This window comes from Oncorhynchus mykiss, chromosome 32 (genome assembly GCF_013265735.2).
Source record: "Oncorhynchus mykiss isolate Arlee chromosome 32, USDA_OmykA_1.1, whole genome shotgun sequence".
NCBI classification, from domain to species: Eukaryota; Metazoa; Chordata; class Actinopteri; order Salmoniformes; family Salmonidae; genus Oncorhynchus; species Oncorhynchus mykiss.
Genome location: NC_050572.1, coordinates 21,747,041 through 21,769,248, shown reverse-complemented (window position 1 = coordinate 21,769,248; position 22,208 = coordinate 21,747,041). Strand labels below are relative to the sequence as shown.

The 22,208-nt window shown below is 43.1% G+C and overlaps 1 protein-coding gene across 5 annotated transcripts in view; it reads right to left on the bottom strand.

Moving 5' to 3' along the window:
• hivep1 (HIVEP zinc finger 1) overlaps nucleotides 1–22,208 on the bottom strand; it is an 86,002-nt gene that overhangs the window by 59,800 nt on the left and 3,994 nt on the right. The window lies entirely within an intron of this gene.

Sequence of the window (22,208 nt, the reverse complement as noted above, 5' to 3'; positions counted from 1 at the left end):
AAATGGCACCCTATTCCCTACGTAGTGCACTACTTTTGACCAGAGCCCTATAACCAAAAAGTCACATGGTACACTTACAGGCCAAGGAATAAATGCTATTTGATGATTTGAGGGGTTCCATTATTGGACTAGAGATGGTGAATGGAAAAGGGAGGAAAAGAGGGAAACATTATGAGAACAGTGGTGATTCAAACCCCAGCCCAGAGGCTCAGGGACTCAGAGAGCATATCATTGTTGCCAGGCTGGCTGTTATTATTTTTCCTTCAGTATGTCACTGTGGAGCAGAAAGCGAAAAGAGACTTTAGGGGGGGGGGGTAACACTGCATGGCTGTCCTCTCTGGCCGGTAGATCTAAGCTGACGTGCGTCCACACACTCTGTCTTGTCACTGTGCCAACCCTCCCAATAGCCATAAGCCCCCCCCCCCCCCCCCCCCCCCCGATCTCCACACCTCTATTCTTCTGCCAGTCACTCTGGCTTGCTGAGTTTATTGCATTGTTGCTCCTACTCTGTTAACTACTCTTCTCTCCCATTCTCTACTTCTCATTCTCTCCCTCAGTCATCCCTGCTCTTTGCAGGAGTATGATTTTTCTTACGGGCCCCTACCGAGCGTCAGCTGAGGTCCAGGACTGTCCTCAAAGACTCTGGAGTCCTTTTGTGTGAAATTCTTCTTCTCCTACCCCTTTTTCTTCCTCTGTTATTTTTCCACCTTTATTTCATCCCCTGTTAGTGTTGTAACTAGGCTTTCTTAAAATCACTCTCTCCCTCATTTATGTACTTCACTACTTCTATCAAACCCATTTTATCAGTCTTACCTGAGCTGCCCAGTGCTCCCTGTCCTCCCTCCATTCCTCCCTCTATCTCATCGTAGGAGGCTCCAGGAGTAGGACACAAGGAACAGCACCTGCACACTAAGACTCATGCTGATCCGTTGCCCTGGCAACTGCTACATCAGGATTCGCTTGTGCAAACCATTAGGCATTGCCAGCACACTGCACTCACACACAAAGACACACAAATACACCCCCACGCAACCACCCTATTAAGGGTTTCCGGCTGGCATACGTCAGTTCTACTGCCTCTCTTTTTCACCCAAAGCTGTTTTTCCAAATCCTTTTTCATTTGAACTGAAGTGAATTAACTCACATTTTCCCCAATCATAAAAGGAGCCGGAGGGAAAACAGAACGCAGTGTGTGAACTCCACACAGAGGTGTAGTGTTCTGTTCAAGAGGCATTTCTCTGGGAATGACACATTCTCTAAAGCAGATCAGATAGAGGGAGGATCTACTTTACCTCCCCCGCTGTGTCGTGATTCCTGAACGGGTGTCAAAACCACACTAGGTCCAATCATTGGACCATTTCATGACCGCAGGGGACTTCTCCCACGGTTCCAGATTCATAGTGCTGACGAGGACGGATGCAATTGTAAGGGGGCTCGACCGCTCCCATGTGGTTTTTCCCCTCAGTCAAAATGCTAACAGGTCCCTTTCTAAGCAACATCAATGCCGCTATACCAAGGAAGGAGTGGTGTTGGAATGGAGCCCCGGGCTGTTGAGCTCACCTATGGAACGTGTGTGTGTCTGTACGTGTGTGTGTGTGTGTGTGTGTGTGTGTGTGTGTGTGTGTGTGTGTGTGTGTAGTTTGCCAGCTCTTCACTTGAACTTCAGTTTAAAACGAGTCAACAATTGCACAATCAATGATTCAGTCCAACGGATTGAGAAATAGTCACCATTACTAACCCACACGGATAGAGAAGGCACATAAACACACACACACACTATAGGGAGGGCCAGTCAGGAGGTCAGACCTACTGGCATCAGGGAGTAGTGTTCTAAATAGTGGTTGGTTGAGGTGAGAGACGCATACAGTGCCTTCAGAAAGTATTCCTACAGTGCCTTCAAAAAGTATTCCTACAGTGCCTTCAAAAAGTATTCCTACAGTGCCTTCAAAAAGTATTCCTACAGTGCCTTCAGAAAGTATTCCTACAGTGCCTTCAAAAAGTATTCCTACAGTGCCTTCAAAAAGTATTCCTACAGTGCCTTCAGAAAGTATTCCTACAGTGCCTTCAGAAAGTATTCCTACAGTGCCTTCAGAAAGTATTCCTACAGTGCCTTCAGAAAGTATTCATACCCTTTCACTTATTCATACAATGCCTTTAGAAAGTATTCATACCCTTTCACTTATTCATACAGCGCCTTCAGAAAGTAGTCATACCCTTTCACTTATTCATACAGTGCCTTCAGAAAGTATTCATACCCTTTCACTTATTCATTCAGTGCCTTCAGAAAGTATTCATACCCTTTCACTTATTCATACAGTGCCTTCAGAAAGTATTCATACCCTTTCACTTATTCCTACAGTGCCTTCAGAAAGTATTCATACCCTTTCACTTATTCATACAGTGCCTTCAGAAAGTATTCATACCCTTTCGCTTATTCATACAGTGCCTTCAGAAAGTATTCCTACAGTGCCTTCAGAAAGTATTCCTACAGTGCCTTCAGAAAGTATTCATACCCATTCACTTATTCATACGGTGCCTTCAGAAAGTATTCATACCCTTTCACTTATTCATACAGTGCCTTCAGAAAGTATTCATACCCTTTCGCTTATTCATACAGTGCCTTCAGAAAGTATTCATACAGTGCCTTCAGAAAGTATTCATACAGTGCCTTCAGAAAGTATTCATACCTCTTCACTTATTCCACATTTTGTTGTGTTACAGCCCCAATTCAAAATGGATGAAAACGTTTAGTTTTTTTTACACACAATACCCCATAATGGCAAAGTGAAAAAAAATATTTAAAGAATTTCCAATTCATTGAAAATGAAATACAGAAAAATATAATTTACACCCCTGAGTCAATACATTAGAATCACATTTGGCAGCGACTACAGCTCTGAGTCTTTCTGGGTAACAGGGTTCATACAGACAGTGGCAAGTCAAATTCAAGGACTTATAAGTACTTTTTGAAGCACTAATATTTATTTGGGAGGACCATCAATTGGTAATAGTTCCTATTATGCAATTGTTTGTAGTCGCCACCAGGTGGCAGTATATTGCCACAACCTTATGAATTTTTTTATTTTATTTACTATTCATCACTACCTTACAAGTTCTACTCAATAATAGCTTGTTTTACTACATACATGAATGATAGGTCAGTACGGAGAATGTCATTTGAGTAGTGATGAGCAAGGTTTTGGGACATGCCTACTGGTGAACATACATTTCCTATTCGCATTACTACACAATTCCAGCTTAATGACTATATTGTATTTTTATTGGGTATTTGGGGATCTACTACTTAATATCTACGAAAAAGCGTCTTGCGTATTCACATATGTTATAGGTTAGACCCTATTTTACATAATCTGAGGTTATGGTGTTGTGCCCACCATTAGTTGAGACACAACATACTCTTGAAAAATGGGTGGGTGTCATTTCAATCATAGAAATACAACTCCTAGAATGGGCATATCCCTTCAGACAACTGCAATTTATCTGGTGCAACATTGAATTAGAAATGTAACCGAAATTGTAATTTCTAATTAAATACCACAAAGATGGCCACCAGTCCACCAAAAATATAAACGCAACATGCAACAATAACACAATTTTTATTGAGTTACAGTTCATATATGGGAATCAGTCAATTGAAATGTATTCATTAGGATATGGATTTCACATGACTGGGAATGTTGGTCACAGATACCATAAAAAAAAGGTAGGTGCATGGATCAGAAAACCAGGCAGTATCTGGTGACCACTATTTGCCTCATACAGCGCAACACATCTCCTTTGCATAGAGTCGATCACGCTGTTGATTGTGGGCTGTGGAATGTTGTCTCACTCCTCTTCAATGGCTGTGCGAAGTTGCTGTATATAAGCGGGAACTGAACACGCTGTGTACGTGTCGACCCAGAGCATCCCAAACATTTTCAGCTTCCAGAAATTGTTTACAGATCCTTGTGACAGGTGGCCGTGCATTATCATGCTAAAACATGAGGTGATGGCGCCAGATGAATGGCACGACAATGGGCCTTCAGGATCTCGTATCTCTGTGCATTCAAATTGCCATTGATAAAATGTAATTCTGTTCATTGTGCATAGCTTAACCTGCCCATACCATAACCCCAACACCACCATGGGGAACTCTGTTCACAACATTGACATCAGCAAACCGTTCACCCACACGATGCCATACACGTACGTGGTGTGCAGTTGTGAGGTCAGTTGGACATACTGCCAAATTCTCCAAAACGGTGTTGGAGGCGTCTTATGGTAGAGAAATGAGCAATACATTCTCTGGCAATAGCTCTGGTGTCTATTCTATTATCTATATTTCTATGATTTCAACAGGTTTCCTATGGAGGACTGACAGTATTGACATTAATAGTTAAAACATGTCATTTTTAGCTAGCCAGCAACTTGACCCTGTTGCCAAAAGCTAACGTTTTTAGCAGCCAGCTAGCTTCATCTGGCTAATACTTCCGGCGCCGACAGAGATGGCCGCCTCGCGTCGCATTCCTAGGAAACTATGCAGTATTTTGTTTTTTTACGTGTCATTTCTTACATTGGTACCCCAGGTAATCTTAGGTTTCATTACATACAGTTGGGAAGATCTACTGAATATAAGAGCAACGTCAACTCACCATCAGTATGACCAGGAATATGACTTTCGCGAAGCGGATCCTGTGTTCTGCCTTCCACCCAGGACAACGGAATGGATCCCAGCCTGTGACCCAAAACAACGACGTCGTAAAAGAGGCAAACGAAGCGGTCTTCTGGTCAGGCTCCAGAGACGGGCACATCGCGCACCACTCCCTAGCATACTTCTTGCCAATGTCCAGTCTCTTGACAACAAGGTTGATGAAATACGAGCAAGGGTAGCATTCCAGAGGGACATCAGAGACTGTAACGTTCTTTGCTTCACGGAAACATGGCTCACTCGAGAGACGCTAACGGAATCGGTGCAGCCAGCTGGTTTCTTCATGCATCCCGCCGACAGAAACAAACATCTTTCTGGCAAGAAGAGGGGCAGGGGCATATGCCTTATGATTAACGAGACGTGGTGTGATCACAACAACATACAGGAACTCAAGTCCTTCTGTTCACCTGACTTAGAATTCCTCACAATCAAATGTCGACCGCATTATCTACCAAGGGAATTCTCTTCGAATATAATCACAGCCGTATATATTCCCCCCCAAGCAGACACATCGATGGCCCTGAACGAACTTTATTTGACTCTTTGCAAACTGTAAACCACATATCCTGAGGCTGCATTCATTGTAACTGGGGATTTTAACAAGGCTAATCTGAAAACAAGACTCCCTAAATTGTATCAGCATATCGATTGCGCAACCAGGGCTGGTAAAACCTTGGATCATTGCTATTCTAACTTCCGCGACGCATATAAGGCCCTCCCCCACCCTCCTTTCGGAAAAGCTGACCACGACTCCATTTTGTTGCTCCCTGCCTACAGACAGAAACTAAAACAAGAAGCTCCCGCGCTCAGGTCTGTTCAACGATGGTCCGACCAATCTGATTCCATGCTTCAAGACTGCTTCGATCACGTGGATTGGGATATGTTCCGCATTGCTTCCAACAACAACATTGACAAATACGCTGATTCGGTGAGCGAGTTCATTAGAAAGTGCATTGGCGATGTCCTTCCCATAGCAACGATTAAAACATTCCCAAACCAGAAACCGTGGATTGATGGCAGCATTCGCGTGAAACTGAAAACGCAAACCACTGCTTTTAACCAGGGCAAGGTGACCGGAAACATGACCGAATACAAACAGTGTAGCTATTAGAGTATAGAGACAAAGTAGAGTCACAATTCAACGGCTCAGACACAAGAGGTATGTGGCAGGGTCTACAGTCAATCACGGATTACAAAAAGAAAACCAGCCCCGTCACGGACCAGGATGTCTTACTCCCAGGCAGACTAAATAACCTTTTGAGGACAATACTTTGAGGACAATACAGTGCCACTGACACGGCCCGCAACCAAAACCTGTGGACTCTCCTTCACCGCAGCCGACGTGAGTAAAACATTTAAACGTGTTAACCCTCGCAAGGCTGCAGGTCCAGACTGCATCCCCAGCCGCGTCCTCAGAGCATGCGCAGACCAGCTGGCTGGTGTGTTTACGGACATATTCAATCAATCCTTATCCCAGTCTGCTGTTCCCACATGCTTCAAGAGGGCCACCATTGTCCCTGTTCCCAAGAAAGCTAAGGTAACTGAGCTAAACGACTACACTCCGAGGGCCCTCACCTCCTCGTAGGCCGTCTCGTCGTTGTTGGTAATCAAGCCTACCACTGTAGCACTCACTTCCGTCATCATGAAGTGCTTTGAGAGACTAGTCAAGGACCATATCACCTCCACCCTACCTGACACCCTAGACCCACTCCAATTTGCTTACCGCCCCAATAGGTCCACAGACGACGCAATCTCAACCACACTGCATACTGCCCTAACCCATCTGGACAAGAGGAATACCTATGTGAGAATGCTGTTCTTCGACTACAGCGCAGCATTTAACACCATAGTACCCTCCAAACTTGTCATCAAGCTCGAGACCCTGGGGCTCGACCCCGCCTTGTGCAACTGGGTACTGGACTTCCTGACGGGCCGCCCCCAGGTGGTGAGGGTAGGTAACAACATCTCCACCCCGCTGATCCTCAACACTGGGGCCCCACAAGGGTACGTTCTGAGCCCTCTCCTGTACTCCCTGTTCACCCACGACTGCGTGGCCATGCACGCCTCCAACTCAATCATCAAGTTTGCGGACGACACTACAGTGGTAGGCTTGATTACCAACAACGACGAGATGGCCTACAAGGAGGTGAGGGCCCTTGGAGTGTGGTGTCAGGAAAATAACCTCACACTCAACGTCAACAAAACAAAGGAGGTGATTGTGGACTTCAGGAAACAGCAGAGGGAGCACCCACCTATCCACATTGATGGGACAGTAGTGGAGAGGGTAGTAAATTGTAAGTTCCTCGGCGTACACATCGCGGACAAACTGAATTGGTCCACCCACACAGACAGCGTCGTGAAGAAGGCGCAGCAGCGCCTCTTCAACTTCCGGAGGCTGAAGAAATTCGGCTTGTCATCAAAAGCACTCACAAACTTCTACAGATGCACAATCGAGAGCGTCCTGTCGGGCTGTATCACCGCCTGGTACGGCAACTGCTCCGCCCAACCATAAGGCTCTCCAGAGGGTAGTGAGGTCTGCACAACGCATCACTGGGGGCAAACTACCTACCCTCCAGGACACCTACACCACCCGATGTCACAGGAAGGCCATAAAGATCATCAAGGACAACAACCACCCGAGCCACTGCCTGTTCACCCCGCTATTATCCAGAAGGTGAGGTCAGTGCATGTCAGTACAGGTGCAGAGGTGCAGAGACTGAAAAACAGCTTCTATCTCAAGGCCATCAGACTGTTAAACAGCCACCACTAACATTGAGTGGCTGCTGCCAACACACTGACTCTACTCCAGCCATTTTAATAATGGGAATTGATTGAAATTGATGTCAAATATATCACTAGCCACTTTAAACAATGCTACTTAATATAATGTTTACATACCCTACATTATTCATCTCATATGTATATGTATATACTGTACTCTATATCATCTACTGCATCTTTATCTAATACATGTATCACTAGCCACTTTAAACTATGCCACTTTGTTTACATACATTACTCATCTCATATGTATATACTGTACTCGATACCATCTACTGCATCTTGCCTATGCCGTCCTGTACCATCACTCATTCATATATCTTTATGTACATATTCTTTATCCCTTTACACTTGTGTGTATAAGGTAGTAGTTTTGGAATTGTTAGGTTAGATTACTCGTTGGTTATTACTGCATTGTCGGAACTAGAAGCACAAGCATTTCGCTACACTCGCATTAACATCTGCTAACCATGTGTATGTGACAAATAAATTTGATTTGATTTAGTAAGGCTCAAACAGGACCGGGTTTGTGTTGTGAAACTAGCCACAATAAGGATTAGGCACAATCGTGGAATTTGCGGTTTGCATTTAAAGTAACAGTACGTCATTGACAGTGATGCAAATGAATGCAAATAGTAGAATTATGCCATACTTTTATTTTGAAGGCTAACCGCAAAGTCCACTATTGTGGCTAAACCTTATTGTGGCTAGCTTCACATAGATGAGTCCGACCACCATTTAATCAAATAAAAACTGTCTTAAAAATTAGGGTTATTTTAGATGATGACACCTAGCTATATAGTTAGCTAGCTAACTGGAGGTACTGAAACAAATTGTCGTTTTGCTATGTTTTTGGGGAAGAACATTGTTTGTATCCATGAGCTAGCTAGCTTTATTTTGTGACCAGTACTGTAGGTGCGCGAGTCAACTTTACCAGCATCATGTGGTGATGAATCGTTGTGACATATGAGATACGAGTGATAGTGTAATCAGTGTGTAATAACTACATAAAAAATGTATGAACGCGTTTAATTATGTGATGTGCAGTCATATTCAGGTCCTGATTGGTCAACAAGGTTATTTGACACGTCAAAATAGTGTTATTTAACGTGTATCTTTTTTGACATGCAAAGACCCAAACGCCGTTCCATAAAAACCCTGGTTGAGAATGAAACGACTGAACAAATGAACAATGAAACAGCACAGCAAGTAAGTAAAATAAATAGGTTTTGATTATGGGGACATACGTAAATGCCAACCAAATACATTTTTGGTCTCTCTCTGTGTGTGTGTGTGTGTGTGTGTGTGTGTGTGTGTGTGTGTGTGTGTGTGTGTGTGTGTGTGTGTGACCTTCATATAACTAGGCATGTCAGTTGAGAACACGTTCTTATTTACAATGACGGCCCGGACGACGCCGGGTCAATTGTGCGCCGCCCAATGGGACTCCCAATCACGGCCGGATGTGATACAGACTGTAGTGACGCCTCTTGCAATGAGATGCAGTGCCTTAGACCGCTGAATTCATGTGTGTGTTAACTATTTAACTGTACTAGAATGCTTAAAAAGCTGGGGAAAAAATGATATTGGTTATCGGTATCGTTTTTTTGGCAAGGAAAATATCAGGTATCGGCCAAAAATGACATATCGGTGCATCACTAGTATGTATGGAAGGTTTCGTTCAAATACAAAAAGGTGCTGTCAAAAGGTGATCGAGTTCAAATGGATTTAACATCAAAATAGGATGTCTCAACTCTGACAAGTAAATTATACAGTTGACAATCAATTAATAAAATGTCTTGAGTTCCATTTTAAAGGGTCTGGCACATTCTGAGAAGTACTGGAAGGACTGAACAGAAATAAAATGTTTCACTGCCTTCACAGTAGGACGCAGGCAACACACACTAGACACACACAGGGCCTTCTCTGCGCAGACATGTGGGTGGTGTGAGCACTGGTATTAGTCACCATATAGTGCCTGATAAACAGGCAGTGTTTTTGACAGACATTCAAACCGAAACTGTCTGAAAAGAGCGCATGGTTTGAGAGGAGGTGGGAGGAATAAAAGAAAGCAGGCCTCAAACAGTGAGAGAGAGAGAGAGAGAGAAAATATAAAACTGAGAACAAGAAAACAACACAAGCGTTCCAATCCCACAGCCTAAAAAATGAACTAGTACGAAGTTAACTCAACCGTAGCTCGAGGGCCTGAGAGTCAAGTCATGGGTTGGGTTCCTATCCAAGTAACTAGCAACGAGTTCTGGCCTATTTCATTGGAAATTCACATCCAAAAAGATCTAATTACCTGAATGGACTGCTGCCATCTGAGATTGTTGGAAATTGGCCATTGGTTAAGTGCTTCCTCAAGAACATATGTTTGCCGGTAATGGAGAGGTCATCAGAGCAGACCTGCCCTGCCCTCTCCTCTAGGCTAGGTGATTTGTCATTGAACTCCCATCTCTTTAGAGAAAAAACACCCCCCAAGCTGCTCTTGGAGACTGGAGAGACACCCCTGATGGTTTGAATCCCTACCAAATGGTGGGAAAAAAAGGTATTCTAATTTTGTCAAGAGTTACAGCTAAACTACATATTGGAAATCATAGGTCTACTTTTCAGTTGTTGAATATAAATCTATCACATTGGCTATGGTCTCTTTGGTAGCTTCCAGTTGAAGTGAAAACACAGTGAGCAGTAAAACACACTGCCCTTTCCCTCTTGTAAAGGAGATGGCTTAGAATTTAACCCATATTACAGATGACGGAGTGAACAGCCGGTGTGTGTTTTTTCAACGTATTCAATTTCATTCAAACAAAATGTGACAATAAAAATTATATTTTGTCTCCCTTGTCCCCTCCCTGTCTTTCTCACCTCCCTCCCTTCCTCTTTCCTCTCAAAGTGAAAGGCTTCTCCCGTTCTCAGAGGTCAACACTAAGTTAAACAGACGTCCGTGAACCCGTCCCAGCCTGTCTGTTGTACTAGTTACTGTTGCTAAAACCCTGGGTCCTTCCTGCCTCTGGGGCAGAAGTTTCCTTTGTGCGAATCTTGCTGGTTTCTAACACATTCATTTGAAGGAGGAGGTACAGTACAGAGGGACTGGTTTGGCTTCCTAAGCATGACACAACGTGTAGAAATCCATGCCAGGAGTCAGGGTGTTAGCTCTTTCAACGCACCATTGACTCTAGCTGAGCTACACTAAAAGTACAGTAGACAGACAGACACTATGCTATACAACATATCGTTTGATTGATTTCACCTTTATTTATCCAGGATGTCTCATTGAGGTCATGAGACCTATTTTACAAGAGAGACCTGGCCAGTAATATAGAGCATGCTTGTTGGGCTATTTACTTAGCATATTAAGAATCTGGTGTCAAGCATATAGTGTCCAATCCAGGCTCTAATCCAGCCCTGGGTAAAGTGCTTACTAAGCTGACCTAACTGCTTACAGGATGGGGGTCCTCTCCTGAGAGGAGGACCTAAGTATGGAGGGAAAGGGAATCTCCCTTTAGCCTGGTAGGGCAGAGCTAACAGAGGAGAGGAGCCAGACCAGCAGCACAGAGCACTCTTAAAGAGCCACTGAACACACCGATTGGCACATGTGTTTTCTGTTGCTCATTAGAAAAACTAGACTTCAGTCTTGGAGGTGTTTCCTGACCGATTCCGCGTTTGGTTAATGATGTTTGTCCCCCATGAGACACTGTAGAAGCAGAAGCCTATTTCACTTCCTGAAAAATCCCCAGAATTAGTCTAAGATAACTCAAGATGCATTAGTTGTGCAATTTTTCAATTAAGGTGTGTGGTGCAGCATTTCTCAAGTAAAAAAAATGTGTGACGGGTTGTCTTATGTAAACAGACTGCTATTGGATAGAGAGCAATCACCGCAGCTGTCCACCCCATGTTAGTGGGTAAATGAACAGTCAAATCAAAACCCGTTGTGACACATGGATGTGACATTTACCCGTTTTCGACAAGACTGACTTTATGACCAAAATTATCGTATTTACACTTTGTACTAAATTTTGACACTAGAATAGCTGTTTCTGACACATCAATACCACATAGGACGTTTTCAATGGGATTCATTGCTTTTTAAAGGCAGTCGCTCTTTAACCTCTTGACCAAATAGAGACAAGATATCATGTTACCCTTCCCCCTTCTGAGTGTGTTAGTTTTGTTTAACGAAATAAAATCCTGTAAATAAATAAATAGGCTTAACTACAGCAAATGCATTACAGAAAGAAAAAAATCTGTGTCCTTGAAACCATAAAAAGACAAGTGACTAGCCTAAATAAATACAGTAAATACACGCACCAAGCAGGAAGAAAAAAACACATTATTGTAGTCTTGAAACCACAAACAAGTGAGAATGAGTGTGCGTGTCTCCCATATCTCTAGTTTACTGTGTGAGTTAGACCAGGGACTCTGACCCCAAAATACCAAATACCTAACCAGTAACCACTGGCAGCAATGAAGTCATTGATTGCAGATCCATGGGTTGATCATTAACAGACTATATCCCGAATTGCATCCTATTCTCTATACTATGTAGTGCACTACTTTCAACCAGGGCCCATAGGGTAAAGTAATATAATATATAGGGAATAGGGTGCTTATTGGGACACAGACAGAGTGATGTTGGTATGGTCAGAAACTACCGTATTTGTGAAATATTCAACTGGCTAACAGAGCCGTTATACACACACAGAGCACACACTATATCAACCTAAGCTTTTACCCAGTTAATGCAATAGCCTATACAGTTTGCAGAGATTGAATGTAAAACCTTGTTAAAAGTGTGGACCCCTGCATAGCAATTGTTCACCATTTTGCAGACAGTGTTTTGTTTGCTAAAGCAGGGGTCCAGACATACTGAGCCTTGGTGAGATTAAACTTTTTATAAGACAGGAGGAATGCAAGCTCGGTGCTATAATAAAAACTGGTGTGGTTAACAAGACTGGGCATTTTCAGGGGCACAATAAAAAGGAATATGAGGTGAGGGTAGCTAGGGGGTGAGCTGAGGTGCTATGCTACTGCAAGTCAACATCGACCAAACACAACATAAACTGAACAGGACCAGTCTACACATCATACATTTTACAAGACTACTGACATACATAATCCAACACAAGAAAAAATCCAAGAACATGGACACCTGGTAAGGAGAATAATTACATTTTCAGCAAATATTTTGCATTTTTAATCAAGAAAAAAAAGCAGATCCCAAGAAGATGTGTGTCAATGGTGAATGTATGTATGATGGCCATAGAGTGTGAATCTGTCAGTCAGTGACGGGGGAAGTGGCAGGCTAGACCAAGGGGAACTACTGTTGTGACCTGGCGCCTGCCAAGCCAAAGCTGTTGGAAACCAGCTGTTTGAAATAAACAGAAGACCTGGATGGGGGTCCGGAGTTCCTGACTTCCTGCTTTGCTACCCGCAAACTGCGTCACAGCATTCCTGTCATGTTGACATCACACACACACACATCGGAGCTTCACCCTGTTTTAACTTCACCTGTTTGCACCCTGCCCATACAGCTGGGTTGAGAGTCAATAAAACAAAGAATCTTGTGTATCTCTTGACAGGACCAATGTGAGAACCTAAAGAGAATACATGGTGACACACAGACAAATACACACAAGGGTGGTTCCCTCACTGACATGATTGTTGGTAATCATGGTACCAGTAGTCAGTACAAAGCTTCAAGCCAAAAAGAAAATGGAGGGAACTTTGGCCTTAAACACTGATTTTTAATATTTTCAAAAATATATACAGTTGAAGTCAGAAGTTTACATACACCATAGCCAAATACATTTAAACTCAGTTTTTCACAATTCCTGACATGTAATCCTGGTAAAAATTCCCTGTCTTAGGTCAGTTAGGATCACCACTTTATTTTAAGAATGTGAAAGGTCAGAACAACAGTAGAGATAATTATTTATTTCAGCTTGTATTTCTTTCATCACATTCCCAGTGGGTCAGAAGTTTACATACACTCAATTAGTATTTTTGCCTTTAAATTGTTTCACTTGGGTCAAACGTTTCAGGTAGCCTCCCACAAGCGTCCCACAATAAGTTGGGTAAATGTTGGCCCAATCCTCCTGACAGAGCTGGTGTAATTGAGTCAGGTTTATAGGCCTCCTTGCTCGCACATGCTTTTTCAGTTCTGCCAACAAATGTTCTATAGAATTGAGGTCAGGGCTTTGTGATGGCGACTCCAATACCTTGACTTTGTTGTCCTTAAGATGTTTTGCCACAACTTGGAAGTATGCTTGGGGTCATTGTCCATTTGGAAGACCCATTTGCGACCAAGCATTAACTTCCTGACTGACGTTTTGAGATGTTGCTTCAATATATTCACATAATCTTCCATCCTCATGATGCCATCTATTTTGTGAAGTGCACCAGTCCCTCCTGCTGCAAATTACCCCCACAACATGATGCTGCCACCCCTGTGCTTCATGGTTGGGATGGTGTTCTTTGGCTTGCAAGCCTCCCCCTTTTTCCTGCAAACATAACGATGTTCATTATGGCCAAACAGTTCTATTTTTGTTTCATCAGACCAGAGGACATTTCTTCAAAAAGTACGATCTTTGTCCCCATGTGCAGTTGCAAACCGTAGTCTGGCTTTTTCATGGCGGTTTTGGAGCAGTGGCTTCTTCCTTGCTGAGCGGCCTTTCTGTCGATATAGAACTCGTTTTACTGTGGATATAGATACTTTTGTACCTGTTTCCTCCATCATCTTCACAAGATCCTTTGCTGTTGTACTGGGATTGATTTGCACTTCTCGCACCAAAGTACGTTCATCTCTAGGAGACAGAACGCATCTCCTTCCTGAGCGGTATGACAGCTGCGTGGTCCCATGGTGTTTATTCTTGCGTACTATTGTTTGTACAGATGAACGTGGTACCTTCAGGTGTTTGGGTATTGCTCCCAAGGATGAATCAGACTTGTGGAGGTCTATCTTTTTTTTCTGAGGTCTTGGCTGATTTCTTTCGATTTTCCCATGATGTCAAGCAAAGAGGCACTGAGTACAGTGGGGAGAACAAGTATTTGATTTCCTACTTACAAAGCATGTAGAGGCCTGTAATTTTTATCATAGGTACACTTCAACTGTGAGAGACGGAATCTAAAACAAAAATCCAGAAAATCATATTGTATGATTTGTAAGTCATTCATTTGCATTTTATTGCATGACATAAGTATTTGATCACCTACCAACGAGTAAGAATTCCGGCTCTCACAGACCTGTTAGTTTTTCTTTAAGAAGCCCTACTGTTCTCCACTCATTACCTGTATTAACTGCACCTGTTTGAACTCGTTACCTGTATAAAAGACACCTGTCCACACACTCAATCAAACAGACTCCAACCTCTCCACAATGGCCAAGATGGCAAAGCCAGTTTTTTTTTCTGGAGTTCGATATTTTTTCTCATATTTATTTAACTCATTGTATTAGACTAAAAATAACTTTACTAGCCATCTTATCAATGCAATTTGATTTGCTGGTTTTAAGCATTAAACTTTCAAATAGCTCTTTGTTGACTGTTGCTGGGTGTTATCGTCCTCCATCAGCACCGGCCTGTACCCTACCTGCCAAAAGCTCTCTCCTGGCCCATTACACTAAGTCTGAATTTCTCCTACTAGGTGACCTAAACTGGGACATGCTTAAACCACCTGACCAAGTCCTAAAGCAATGGGACTCCCTAAATCTTTCTCAGATTATTACCAATCCCTCAAGGTATGACTCCAAATACCCAGAAAAGACCACTCTCCTCGATGTTATCCTCACAAATAATCCTGATAGGTATCAGTCTGGTGTTTTCTGTTATGACCATAAAGATGACTGTTTAACAGCCTGTGTTCGTAATGGCTGCTCAAGGAAACGACCTGTCCTGATTTGTCATAGACGCTTGCTAAAAGACTTTAATGAGCAAGCCTTCCTTCATGACCTGGCCTCTGTATATTGGTATAGAATCAGCTTGATCCCCTCTGTCATAGATGCTTGAACCTTTGTTTTTGATATTTCAAGTGATATTGTTAACAAACATGCCCCCATAATGAAAATGACAATTAAAAACAGGTTCAGCCTCTGGTTCGACTGGGAGTTACTACACCTAAAGAATTGCATTTGGCGAACAGCTCGGTACACACATACTCAGGCTGACTGGCTCTCGTTCAGGTAAATGAGAAATACAGTAAGTGCACTCAGGCTATCCGGAAGGCCAAAGTTAGTTACTTTAAGGAGCAGTTCTCTCTCTGTTGGTCTAACCCCAAGAAGTTCTGGAAAACAGTTCAAGACCTGGAGAATAAACCTTCCTCCTCACAGCTGCCCATGTCCCTTAAAGTTGACGATGTGGTTATTACTGATGGCTGAGCTCTTTAAAGCTCTTTAAAAATCACAACTTCATTAAGTCAGGATTCCTATTTGACTCAGCCATGCCTCGTTGCCCATCCAACATTTCCTCATCTCCCACCCCTTCTAAATCCCCTATCTCCAATGCTCCTATCTCTTTTTCCCCTGCCCCGCTACAAAGTTTCTCCCTGCAGGCGGTCACTGAGTCCGAGGTGCTAAAGGAGCTGCTTAAACATATCTGGGTTTTCTTTAAGGTTGCTACCCCTATAATCACCAAGACCATCTCTGACCTTTTTAACCTGGCTCTCCTCTCTGGGGAGGTTCCCATTGCTTGGAAGGCAGCCACGGTTTGTCCTTTATTTAAAGGGTGAGATCAAGCTGATCCTAACTGTTATAGGCCTTCTATTTTGCCCTGTTTATCAAAAGTGTTGGAAAAACTTGTCAATAATCAACTGACTGTCTTTCTTGATGTCTATAGTATTCTCTCTGGTATGCAATCTGGTTTCCGCTCAGGTTATGGATGTGTCACTGCAAACTTAAAGGTCCTCAATGATGTCACCATTGCCCTTGATGCTAAGCAATGTTGTGCTGCTATTTTATTGACTTGGTCAAAGCGTTAGATATGGTAGACCATTCCATTCTTGTGTGCCAGGTAAGTAGTATTGGTGTCTCTGAGGGGTCTTTGGCCTGGTTTGCTAACTACCTTTCTCACAGTGTGCAGTGTAAAAAGTCAGAACATCTGCTGTCTCAGCCACTGCCTGTCACCAAGGGTGTACCCCAAGGGCTCGATCCTAGGCCCCACGCTCTTCTCAATTTACATCAACAACATAGCTCAAGCAGTGGGAAACTCTCTCATCCATGTATATGCATATGATACAATCTTATAGTCAGCTGGCCCCTCCTCAGATTTTGTGTTAAACGCTCTAAAACAAAACTTTCTTGGTGTCCAATAAGCTTTCTCTGCCCTTAACCTTGTTCTGAACATCTCCAAAACAAAGGTAATGTGGTTTGATAAGAATGCCCCTCTCCCCACAGGTGTGATTACTACCTCTGAGGTTTTAGAGCTTGAGGTAGTCACCACGTACACGTACTTGGGAGTATGGCTAGACGGTACACTGTCCTTCTCACAGCACATATCAAAGATGCAAGCTAAAGTTAGAGGAAACCAAGTCTAGATATATCGTAAATTTCTCCTCTTTCACCCCAGCTGCCAAACTAACCCTGATTCAGATGACAATCTTACCCATGCTAGATTACGAAGACATAATTTATAGATCGGCAGTTAAGGGTGCTCGTCACTGCACTCTATGCTCTTCTGTGAATTGGTAATCTCTGTATACCTGTCGCAAAACCCACTGGTTGACGCTTATTTATAAAACCCTCTTAGGCCTCACTCCCCCCACTCAAACTGGACAGTTTTCTCAATTTCTTCATTCAAAGACTCAATCATGGACACTCTTACTGACAGTTGTGGCTGCTTTGCGTGATGTATTGTTGTCTCTACCTTCTTGCCCTTTGTGCTGTTGTCTGTGACCGATAATGTTTGTACCCTGTTTTGTGCTGCTACCATGTTGTGCTGCTACCATGTTGTGCTGCTGCCATGTTGTGTTTCTACCATGTTGTCATGTCTCAGCCTCCAGTATTTATGCTGCAGTAGTTTGTGTCGGGGGGCTAGGGTCAGTTTGTTATATCTGGAGTACTTCTCCTGTCCTATTCTGTGTCCTGTGTGAATTTAAGTGTGCTCTCTCTAATTCTCTCTTTCTTTCTCTCTCTCAGAGGACCTGAGCCCTAGGACCATGCCTCAGGACTACCTGACATGATGACTCCTTGCTGTCCCCAGTCCACCTGGCCGTGCTGCTGCTCCAGTTTCAACTGTTCTGCCTTATTATTATTTGACCATGCTGGTCATTTATGAACATTTGAACATCTTGGCCATGTTCTGTTATTATCTCCACCCGGCACAGCCAGAAGAGGACTGGCCACCCCACATAGCCTGGTTCCTCTCTAGGTTTCTTCCTAGGTTTTGGCCTTTCTAGGGAGTTTTTCCTAGCCACCGTGCTTCTACACCTGCATTGCTTGCTGTTTGGGGTTTTAGGCAGGGTTTCTGTACAGCACTTTGAGATATCAGCTGATGTACGAAGGGCTATATAAATACATTTGATTTTGATTTTATGTTGTGTTGCTACCATGCTGTGTTGTCATGTGTTGCTGCCATGCTATGTTGTTGTCTTAGGTCTCTCTTTATGTAGTGTTGTCTCTCTTTCGTGATGTGCGTTTTGTCCTACATTTTTACTTCATTTATTTTTAATCCCAACCCCTTCCCCGCAGGAGGCCTTTTGCCTTTTGGTAGTCCGTCATTGTAACCGAAAGGTTGCAAGTTCAAATCCCCGAGCTGACAAGGTACAAATCTGTCGTTCTGCCCCTGAACAGGCAGTTAACCCACAATTCCTAGGCCGTCATTGAAAATAAGAATTTGTTCTTAACTGACTTGCCTAGTTAAATAAAGGTTCAATTAAAAAAATAAAAAATTCTGTCAGGATACATACAGTAACGTTGCCTTGAGGTCTGAGCATTACTCTTGATGGCAAGAGTCAGTTTGGGGAGTATTTTAGTACTTTATTAGGATCCCCATTAGCTACTGCTAAAGAAGCAGCTACTCTTCCTGGGGTCCACACAAAACATTACATATTACATAACATTAATAGGCAAGTACACTACATCCCTAGGATAGAACTACTTACTTCCCTCAATTCCGGATTATCTGCCCTGGGCTCTTTCTGTAATTCTGACCGAATTTACGGTCTACCCATAAGAAAACGCCAACGTTACAGAGGCAACCCAGCCACCTCTTCCCTCCATTCTACTGGCCAATGTACAGTCACTTGATAATAAGATGGATGACCTCCGATCGTGGATTTGCTACCAACGGGAGTCTCGCAACTGCAATATTCTCTGCTGTTCTGAAACATGGCTCTCGGACAAGTTGACTATCCAACTTGATGGATTCTCCATTCACCGTGCAGACAGGACAGTGGATTCTGGGAAATCAAGGGGGGAGGGGGTTGCCGCTTCATCAACAACAACTGGTGTGCTGTCTCGAGCATGGTGGAAGTGTCGACCCATTGTTCACCCATTTTGGAATACCTGATGGTCAAATGCCAACCCTTTTACCTCCCGAGAGAGTTTTTAGCTGTTATCGTGACTGTTGTATATCACCTCAGGACAAGAAAAATAACAAGCTGGGACTTAACGAAATGTACGAGGCTATAACCAAGCAGGAAAACATCCTTCTTGCCGGCGATTTTAATTCATTAAGACACGTGATGCACAACTTCCATCAACACATCTCCCTCACCACTTGGGGCGATAAAGTCCTAGACCACTGTTTAACCCACAAGCAAGTATACAAGGCTCTCCCTCGTTTGCCATTCATAAAATCAGATCATGACTCCGTATTCCTGCTTCCTGTTTACAAGCAGAAGCTGAAACACGAATTACCCGTGACTCACTCCGTTGAGAAATGGTCTCCAGAATCAGAGATTATGCTACAGGACTGCTTTGCTGGCGCTGATTGGAATATGTTTCTAGATTCTGCCGATAACATTGACGAGCTAACCACCTCCATCACCAGCTTCATTAGGAAATGCTTCGGCGACAGTTACATTTTGCTGCTTCCCCAATCAAAAGCCATGGATTAACACTGAAGTTAGATAGGGCTACCCCACACAGGGCTATCGCAGACAACCGAGGCTACGGCTGAGAATAGAAAAAGTACAAGAAATGCTGAAATGACCACCGCAAAGTCATCAAATGAGCAAAAGGACAATATAGGAATAATGTGTAATGATATTACAAAGGCTTCGACACCTGGCGCGTGTGGCAGGTCCATTACGGAATACAAAGGAAGACCCAGCCTCGATCTGCCCAAAAATACCTCTCTACCAGATGAACTCAATGCATTTTATGCATGCTTTGACAATAACAACATTGTGCAAGGTGTGAGGGTTGCCACCGACCCAGAAGATTGGGTGATCTCACTCACCGAGGCCGATGTGAGTAAAGTCTTTAATCAGGTCAATATCCGCAAGGTCGCGGGCCCATTGATTTGCATACCGCCCCAACAGATCCATAGACAATCCCAACAGTTCCATAGATCTCCCTCAACAGTGGAGCGGGTCGAGAGCTTCAAGTTCCTCTGTGTCCAAATCACTAAATGGTCCACACACACTTCACAATTGTGCGGAAGGCACAACAGCGCCTCTTCCCCCTCAGGAGGTTGAAAAGGTTTGGCATGGGCCCTCAAATCCTCAAAATGTTTTACAGCTGTACCATTGAGAGCATCTTGACTGGCTGCATCACTGCTTGGTATGGCAATAACACTGCTCCCAATCGCATGGTGCTACAGAGGGTGGTGTGGACAGCCCAGTATATCACTGGGGCCGAGCTCCCTGCCATCCAGGACCTTTATATCACCCACTCACACACAATCATCATATACGCTTCTGCTACTTTGTTTATCATATATTCTGATGCCTAGTCACCTTACCCTTACACATAGCTACGTCTATCGATCCAGTATGCCTGCACATTGTAAATATGGTACTGGAATTGACCCTGTATATAGTACGCTTACTTATTTTATCGTGTTCTTCTTATTTTTTATATATTTTGTGTTTTGGTTCTACTTTGTTATTTTCAGTATTACATTGTTATTGATTACTGCATCGTTGGGGTTAGAGCTTGCAAGAAAGGCATTTCACTGTACTGGTTGGTGTATGTGACATTAAAACTTGAAACTTATGCCTTCATAATCACACACAATTTTTTTTTTAATGGAATGGGAGGAGGGTGTGTGGGGCTCCCAAGAAGAACGTTACAAGGATCTAAGTGGTATGACTCTCACTTCAGCAGAATGTGAGTTTGCCTGTGATAGCATGCCACGCCACGCACTAAGCAGCATAGCATTTCCTGTCTGACTAATTAACCCCTGAGCACAGAGGGGGAGAGGTGATGAAACAGGTCAAAGGTCAAAAGCCACAATACAGAAGCTGTAAACGACCCCATGTCTATTCAATATAAAGTACCAGAAGCTGTAAAATACTCTTATACTATTTGTAATGATGGATTTACATCTACAGGCACCAAGTAATAACTATTCTTTTTAATATATCTGATCATCTCATTTCCTTGAGCTCCTATTGAAACTACACTGAGTAACTTCAGATGGCAAAAGAGAGCGAGACTACAGATGTTGGATCTTAATTTGAGCCAGTTTTGTACAGCAGGAAAATAATCCTGCAGCATCAGGAAATGCGGATTATTATATGGATAAAAAATCATGGGGATTTTTGTAGGGGTTGAAACATTTTTTTGTAAGGGAAAATCAAGTCAGAAATTTCAAAGTGGAAATTTCTCCTGCAACGGGGTGATCAAATTCAGGTCCTACTCTGTATGAGAGGGGACTATGGGGTAAGAGGAACAGAGGAATGCATCAGAGAGAACGGGACAGGGCATCCTTGTTCACTACAGTATTTGCATGTGTAACAAAACAAAATCCATACTTTGCCAGAGGAAACAATGGAGGAAATATCAATCTTCCTTCCATTCCTTAATTAATTAGGTCTTGCCTTTAGGTGACAGACATTTCTTCTTTTTAATTTGCTCATTCACATTGATTGATCCCAACTTTCTAACAGCTCATCAAAATGATGTTGCCCAAACCCCACCCTTTAGACCACATATGGACAGTTGGCATGGATATACCCACATTACATGACATTTACATTATCTCTGCCTAGCCCAGCTACTAATAAAACTGGGCGTTTCCACTCGCTCTAAAACAGTAACTGGCCTAATGTGGCTGGGGAAATGTACTATCCCACACTCCTCCTTTAGGCAATCTGCTGTTATAAAACTAAATTATTTACGTTGTTTGGCCAAGTAAGCGCAAAGCATTACATTTGTGGGTGGGGGGTGGGGGGGGTGGGGGTGTTATAATAAATAAACATTCAAATGCTGGTCGCTGCTTGCCGATATTGGCAAAGTACGTTTCTTTCTAATTGTATTCTTATGGACTTTGCATGCAACACACATAGAAACACACACAAACATCTAAATAAATCCATTACAAGTGTACATGCCTTAGGTTCTGACAGACACTTCGCCTCTGCGATAACGCATAATTGTTCGATAATTAGCCTCTCAAAGGCAAATGATAAAGTCGAAGAAAAGCTCTGTTCTTGATTAACAGTCATGCACTTGTAAACATAAGCCTTTATAGCCTACACACTAACATATGGACTCCAACGACATAAAGGGAGGTTCCACCATAGAACGACACAATTGATTCTAGTTGTTTCCTATAGGTTCCAC